Consider the following 8,258-nt stretch of genomic DNA (forward strand, 5'->3'; position numbering starts at 1 on the left):
GATTTTATTTTATTTTTTGTCCCCAAGTGCAACACTCGGCACTTAATTACATTGAGCCACGTTTCTCATTTTGTTACCCGTAAGCCAGACTGGAGATGTCTTTTTTTTTTTAGTTCTTAACACGTTTTTCTTGTTACCCTCTTGAAAATTTTTATGACATCTGAAAAATTGGACACCTTACTGCTCAACCTGAATTCTAGATCATTTATGAAGAAACTGAAAAAGCACTGGTCCCAATACAAATTTCTGGAGGACCCAAGGTCTTCTGGATCTGTTTGACTCTACAGCCCCATCTGCACTAATGCATTTAAAACAGCATCACACCACTTTAAACAGACATGTCTTCCCCCAAAGAATCATGGGAGCTGCAGTTTATTAAGTGTGCCATGAGTAGTTGTTAAGAGTCCCCATTCCTCTCAAGAGACCTACAATTCCAAGAGTCCCTTGAGAAGAGGGATTGTTAAACCACTCTGAAAATTGTAGCTCTGTGACTGGATTAGCGGGTGTTCTAACACCTCTCAGCACCTTTAACAAGCTACAGTTGTCATAATTTTATGACATGGCTATTTAAAGATGTAAGATACTGTTTTAATTGTATAGCACAGCCACCAACTGACTTTGCTGTCCTCTGGCAAAAATGGGATGAGGGGGTTGTGAAACAAATGGAGGCCACCATATATGGTCAGTAGGTTCTGTTTTGTTTGATGGACCACACATTGTGAAAATACCTTCCCACACCAAACAGACATTACTATAAAATTTGATTGTCATAGCCATATCTCTCTTCTGCTCTGAGTAGTATCTGTTGGGGGCAGCCATGATGGTGCACTTCCCAGAATGCTTCAGGAAAGCCAAACAGAAGTTTATTTTGTAGCATGTCTCTTCTGACGGTTGGCAGCCCATTCAAAAAAGTTTGTGTGTGTGTCCCCCCCTCCGGAAACAAACAAGTTCCATCCATTTGCACAATCAAAGCTCTGAGACTGTGGACCTGAAATGTTTCTATAATTCCTGAAACTTTTTTTTTTTTAAAGATAAGTTTCCGCAATGGTTTGATTTGCAAGCAACAGATTGGACTCTGCCAAACTCCAAACTGACAAGGCCCCACAAAGTGGGGGAGAACCTGGAGGGACTTGAAATGTATTTTTTTTTTTTTAAAAAAAGAATCACTTCAAGAAATCTAAGCAGGAAGGGTTCTCCCCCCCCCAACTCCCTCCCTCCCTCCCACTTTAAGCCGACTGAACTCCCAACACATTCTCATCATCTCCCCGCACCGCGTCTGTACTGGTGACAACTGATTCATGTGTACATTTGCATATCCCCTCAATGCCAGCAGCAAAAAAAATTCCAAACGGGGCCGCCTGTGCTGGCAGATGACAGAGAGCTGGCAAATCAGAGAGACCTGTCAAAAACAGCTGTCCATTAAAAAGAGTTTGCCACGACAACTGAGAGCTGTTTGAAAATGCTAGGTGGTAGAATTTAATTGGAGTAGCAACTGTTCAAAATTAAGATTAAAAGGACCCAGTCTGAGCATGGGAGCTGGAGGTTGGTGTGGAAAAGGTTTGTTTGCTTTATTATTATTATTATTATGGCATTTTGTCAGGATCCTTAGGGTTGAAAAAAGGAGCCAGTTCCTTAAGGTTCTCTTCGCTGCTGTTTACCTGTGATTTTCAGCACAGTTAAAAGTGGGCAAGCCACCAACTCCTTTCTCTTCAAGGGTCGTACTGACTTGCATGTCCTGTTTTCATTTATTAAGCCTGTAGGATTTCCCCACTCTCTCCTTCAGAAGTTACAATTAATTTATCAGATTAATTTTTATGGGGTGTGTGCACGTCCGTGTAGTCCAATAGCAAACTTATTGTTTACATCAAAATAACGTACAAAATCTGTGGAAGACCAATCATATAAGACAGGTCAATATTATTTTCTCTGAATTATTCCTGTATGACAGTCAAGGGGCAGAGTCGGGGGGGGGGGAGGCAGCAAGGAGCGGGGGGAGAGGAGGAGAGGGATTTGCTGCATCAAGCCATCTGGCAAATTCATCCATTTTATTTATTTATTTACAACATTTAATACCCTGCCTTTTAGTCCTGGAGGATCCCCAAAGCAGCTTAAATATTAGGAGTAATATCAAAAAATAAAGGACTAAAGAAACATGCAAAGCAACAAAGGCAAATAACCATGTTTGAATCACTTGCCTGGAGCTGAGCAGTTATTGTTGTTATTACTGTTATTTAGACTTCTTTCCCAGCCTTTGGCCATAAGGTCCAAGGGCAGGGTGCCCAATAGCCAGGCAAAAAGGTGTGTCTTCATCATACAATGAAAAATGTTAAATTAAGGTGCCAGGCCCAACTCTGTGAGAATGGAATTCTTAGGGGCTGTCCCAGACAATGCCTTCTCCTCTCCCCCCTGAACTTCTGAGGCCAGTGGAACTACCAAGAGGTGCCCTTCTGACAATCTTAACATCTGAGAGGGTCTGTAGGGAAGGGTATCTGGGGACTAAGACAATTGACCAAGCCAGGCAGCCTTTGAAGGGTGTCCCATAATCATGGCATAACCAACACAAAGGCTGCTGACGGCAGGGGAGCAGGGAGTCCGATGTGCGTTTGAGCCCATGTGGGATGAGATAAGCCTTTAGATATCCTGTCCCACAGAGTTTAGGGCATGGGTGGGGAGCATACACCCTACGGGTCAAATTTGGCCTGACAGAGGTATCATTTTGGCTCGCAAGGTCATTTTTCTCTAAACTGCACTGACCCACCCCACACCTGAGATCACATGTCACATCAGGTGAGGGTCAGACACCATCAGGAATCTTAAAGAGACTCACACAATGAAGCCACCCATATATTGTTTTCTGATTCTATATCCCACAACAGTTAATATACCATTTTTGTTTGGGTAGATAGTAGCTCCGTTCCCAACACATTTCATCTTATATTTTTAGCATGGAGTTTGTTAGTGGTTAAGAGGCCACAGAGCACATGCTTTTCATGCAAAAGGTCTCAGTGATGCCTACACTGACTGGCAGCTTCTCCCCAGGGCTCCAGAAAGAATTCTTTTCTAGCCCTATCTATAGGTGCTGGGGATTGAACCAGAGGCCCCATCTGCACTATACATCTAAAGCAGTATCATACCACTTTAAACAGTCCTGTCTCCCCCAAGAGAATAATCGGGAGTATAGTTTGTTAAGGGTGCTGAGAGTTAAGAGACCCATATTCCCGTCACAAAGCTACAGTTCCCTGGGGAAGGAGAACATTGTAAAACTATTCTGAAAATTGTAGCTCTGGAGAGGAAATAGGGATCTCCTCATCGCTCCCAGCATCCTTAACAAACTAAAATTTCCCAGAAATCTCTGGGGGAAGCCAGGACTGTTCAAAGTGGTATGATGCTGCTTTAAACGTGTGACACAGATGGGGTCTGAGTTAAGAACATAAAATCATAGAACTGTAGAGTTTGATGGGACCCAAAGGAAATTAGGAAGAACTTGCTGGATCAGGCCAAAGGGTGACCATCTAGTTCAGAATCCTATTTTCATGGTTGCCACCCATATGCCTGTGGGAAACCTGCAAGCAGGACCTCCTCCTGTGGTTTCCAGCAACTGGTACAGTATTCAGAAGCATTACTGTTTCCAGCTGTGGAGGCACGGCAAAACCATCATGGCTGGAAGCATGTTAGTTAGATGGACTTATGCTGTGACTCAATAAGGCAGCTTTTCCCAAGGAAAAAGGAAGAGAGGACAGCATTACTGTAAAATACATTCTGATACAGGAACAGTTTCTTTTCTTTTAAAGTATATCATTCATGTTTGCACTAACAGCCTCTTCTTAGCAGTTGATTGGAGTGCAAATAGATTTAAATGGTCCTTAGGGATATGTTTTGAGCTGGTCACATAAACGGTGTATGCAAACAGTTGTAGGAAATGCGTATATAACCTGAGAACAAAATGGAGCCTTCAGGGACTAAGGCTGAATCTGTTACCATTCCACAAATTGGCAGGATTATGTTAAGAGCAACCACCCAGCAATGCAGATAGCTATTTCACTTATCACCACTGCTAACAGAAGCCATAGGGCTTGCAACCCATTTCTAGGTGTCTTCAATTTGATAAACATGGTCCCAGATGATGGATGACCAATCTATGGCACAGATGTCATTGCGGTCCATGAAGATCTGCTGCCAAATTTCATTGAAAGTGGCTTTTGAAGTAATGGGGGGGGGGGTTGATGTTTCAGGCAAAACATCAATGTAATTCTGAAGGCAGATGAAACCATTTTGATAGGGCTAGCAACATTTCTCAGTGGCATTCTCCAAATTCCTAGGAAATTTTGGCTGTATCAGTCCTGATGTTGAAAGTGGTCAACCCACCTAGGTATAGGGGTGAAAGACTAACTAAGGTTTCTGGTGTAATGTTTTGTTGTTGGTGCTGTGCAATAAGCAGCGTGCACGCACGCACACACACACACACACACCAATTCCTGAGTAACAAAGGCTTCATTCACATGACACTTTATTCTCTTTTCACAACCTCTCCCTATTAAGCTCTGCATTGCATTTGAGCTTTCACATGATGCGCAAGCCACTTACAGAACTATTGGGGAATATAGTGCAAGCATAGTACTAATTTGCTTCCAGAAAACATATGTTTGCAAATACTGTAATGTGGAAATGAGAGCTAAACTTGTGCTGTGTTCCACTGTATTCCTGGAAGTGGCTTTTACATTGTGTGAAAACTCAATGTGGAAATTAAAGTAGGGAAACGTCGTGAAAAAGAAATAAACTGCCATGTGGATGCAGGCAAGGAGCCCTTTATTTTTGCTTCATGGATCTTATATTATCACTAGCAGCTACTAGGGCTTGTCCACACTTCCGCTTGTGCCGTGGCTAGAAAGCACAGGTCCAAATTGTTTTCCCCTTGTTAGCAGAGTAGCTAAATTGCAGCTAGGAAGCCAACATCATGTGCAATACCGACTCTTTTATTGAAATTAAAACAATGTCCAAACATTTGTTAAAATACTCAAAAAGCTTTTACTTGCAGTACAGTGGTGCCCCGCAAGACGAATGCCTCGCAAAACGAAAAACTCGCTAGATGAAAGGGTTTTTCGGTTTTTGCGTTGCTTCGCTAGACGAATTTCCCTATGGGCTTGCTTCGCAAGACGAAAACGTCTTGCGCTTTTTTCTTAAAGCCGCTTGAAGAGGCGCAGTTGCGACGGACCGTGCTTTGCAAGACGAAAAACATCGCAAGACGAAAAACATCGCAAGACGAAAAGACTCGCGGAACGAATTAATTTCGTCTTGCGAGGCACCACTGTATGTATAGCTAAAGAAGAATATATGGAAAGTATTTACGTTCACATGCATGGACTTAGTTTTACTTAGATGAAGATTACAGTTTCTTCCTTAAACGTTCAAACAAACTGTGTCTTTCTCTCTTTCCCGTACTTGCACTCAGCCTTCTGCTCATGACCCAGTTAGGCCATGCAGTTCCTTTTGAGAGGTTTCTACTTTCTCCTTCCAGCAGACTACTCCTTACTGCTTCTTTGGGAGAACATCAACTTCCGGACTTCTTTCTGTCACATACATTCACACAGAAATGTTAGCACTCCTGTCTTCTGTTGCGTTTAGAGAGAGTTATCTAACACTGTCTCTTCTGTGCTGTTCATGGAGAGGCAGTCATTACAGTCAGGTCACTCACACACAAAACAAAATGGAGGATGTAATAAGATGTGACCAGAGTTAACTAATCACACGCGAGTTACTGGGGAGCATTCCAGAATTGAGCACACTGTCATGCATTTAAGCAGTCCCAATGTCAGTAAATTAAATCACTATACAGTCGTACCTTGGAAGTCAAACGGAATCCGTTCTGTAAGTCCGTTTGACTTCCAAAACATTTGGAAACCAAAGCGCAGCTTCTGATTGGCTGCAGGAAGCTCCTATCAGAAGCTACAGAAGCCCCGTTGGACATTCGGCTTCCAAAAATAGTTCGCAAACTGCAGCAGTCATTTCTGGGTTTGCGGCATTCGGGAGCCAAAACATTCGAGAACTAAGCTGCTTGAAAACCAAGGTATGGCTGTACTTAACACCTCTTTCCCTGCTCTTTAGCGACAGATCACAACAAATGGCAATCCAGGGAAAACCCAGATTGCTATTTGCTCTGACTGAGCACTAAAGAGTTGTTTTCCCAGGGGGGGGAAGCAGAGGAACAAGAGGAAGTGTGGATAAGCCCTAACTGCAACTGCACATACTTGACCAGATATCATACATTACACTTGAACCTTCCTTCAATTTTATTTATTTCCTATTTCAAACTTGAGTCAGACCACTGTCTGGTTTCAGAGAGGGGTCCCTCCTAGCCCTGCCTGGAGATACCAGGGATTAAACCTGGTACCTTCTGTGTGAAAAGCAGATGTTCCACCAATGAACTACAGTCCTACCATGGATTATGCCATTTGAAATAATACATCTGCCCTCTATTCATTTGCCAAAGAAGCCCTTTCCAAGCTATATGCTTATGAAAACCTCTTCATGTCAGTCCACAAAGCAAGAATTTTAACAAAGTAAAGTTGCCCTGATGAGTTTATCTCTGGGGGCAGATTCTATAAGCACTCTCATGGTCTCTTTGCCTGGGATAGGTGGGTGGGTGTCAACTGTACACCAGCCTCAGCTCCAATCTAAATACAAGTGTAAATTGAGAATGGAGAGTAAAAAGAAATGAGGGGTCGCTTTTTAAATATGTGGTAGGTCATATTGCTCACTCATCCGTGTGTGTGCATTCCGTGATTCTCATTCAGTCCTCCCAGATTCTCAAACAAAGTGCAGAGTCCTAAAAAATATTTGGAACTATTACAAAGCATAAATTATAAATGTGTCGGGAAAATGGAAAACGGTGCCTTGGGCCTGCTTCGAGCATAAAATGATCTCGGCCGTTATTCAACAATGATATGAAGATCTTTCCCTCCCCCCCTCTTTCCTCCTCTTCCATTTCCTGTTAACAGTTCCCTCTGTTTGCTATCATCTCTTGCCGGGCACCGTGTCAATAATTACTAAATTAGCAGGACGCCTGTACAATTTCAGCTCAAGTGTTATTACTGACAAGTCAAACAAAGAGAGGGCTGATCGAAAAGATGGGACTCCATCTCCTTATTTAAATGGGCCGTGTTCGCCGAGAAAGATTGAAACCCCTTTCTCTTCAAAGGAAAGCTGGAAAGGTCTAGTTTACATTTTGAGCTGATTCAAGGACACCGAGGCTGAAGAAATGCCTTTTTTTCAAATAAATAAATAAATATTGCAGAACTCTTTTTCATTTCTAGGAGACAAAAAAAAGGAAGGTTATTTAAAAGAGTCGTGTTTGGTAGAAGAAAGTAATTATGTTAGAGGGGGGAAATGTCTCAAAGAAATTGCACCGTTCCTCACCAAGATGGCTCAGTTTGCCATGCAGTATAAAGGTAAGGATACTAGCTCGAGGTTTGAATCAGCTTGAAGAATACTCCATGGTCCCATAAGCCACTAATGATGCAGAATGCACCAGCCATTATAAAACCCTTCTCAGTCTGAGCACTGTGTCTTCCTAATGAAGAACCTAATAACAGCCTGCTGGATCAGGCCAATGACCCACCTAGTTCAGCATCCAGTGCCTGAAGGAAAATCGCACGCAGGACCCAGACTCAAGAGCCTTCTCCATTCTTGTGGCTTCCAGCAACTGGTAACCAGAAGCATGACTTGGACCATAGAGGCAGGGCATAGCCATCATAGCTGGCAGTCTTAGGTAGCCGTTAGACTGCTGAGACTTTCCTCGTCTCCCGAACTTGTCTTCAGAACCTAATACTCAACCTGCATCTGCCTCTGGCCATTTTAAGTCTTTGTCTGCCTCTTCCTCCAGCTTGCCTTCAGCCACGTTATCTGACCCAGTGGATCCTTTTTTGCTTGCAAAAACCCCTGCTCCTTAGTTCACATTGGTAGTTGTCAAGGCCCAAATATCAGAATTATGATTGGTTTCCCAGTAGAAATGGGAACTTTCCCTCTCACCTTTATGGCAATGGTCTAGATCAGGGTTTCCCAAACTTGGGTCTCCAGCTGTTTTTGGACTACAACTCCCATCATCCCTGGCTAGCAGGACCAGTGCTCAGGGATGATGGGAATTGTTGTCCAAAAATAGCTGAGTTTGGGAAACCCGGATCTAGATCCACACACCTTGTTTCTGTGGGCATATATACATGTCAGCTCTTCAAGTACTATCAACCTACTTGGTTCAAAGAAGG

Source organism: Podarcis bocagei (genome assembly GCF_964188305.1).
Source record: "Podarcis bocagei genome assembly, chromosome: 14".
NCBI classification, from domain to species: domain Eukaryota; kingdom Metazoa; phylum Chordata; class Lepidosauria; order Squamata; family Lacertidae; genus Podarcis; species Podarcis bocagei.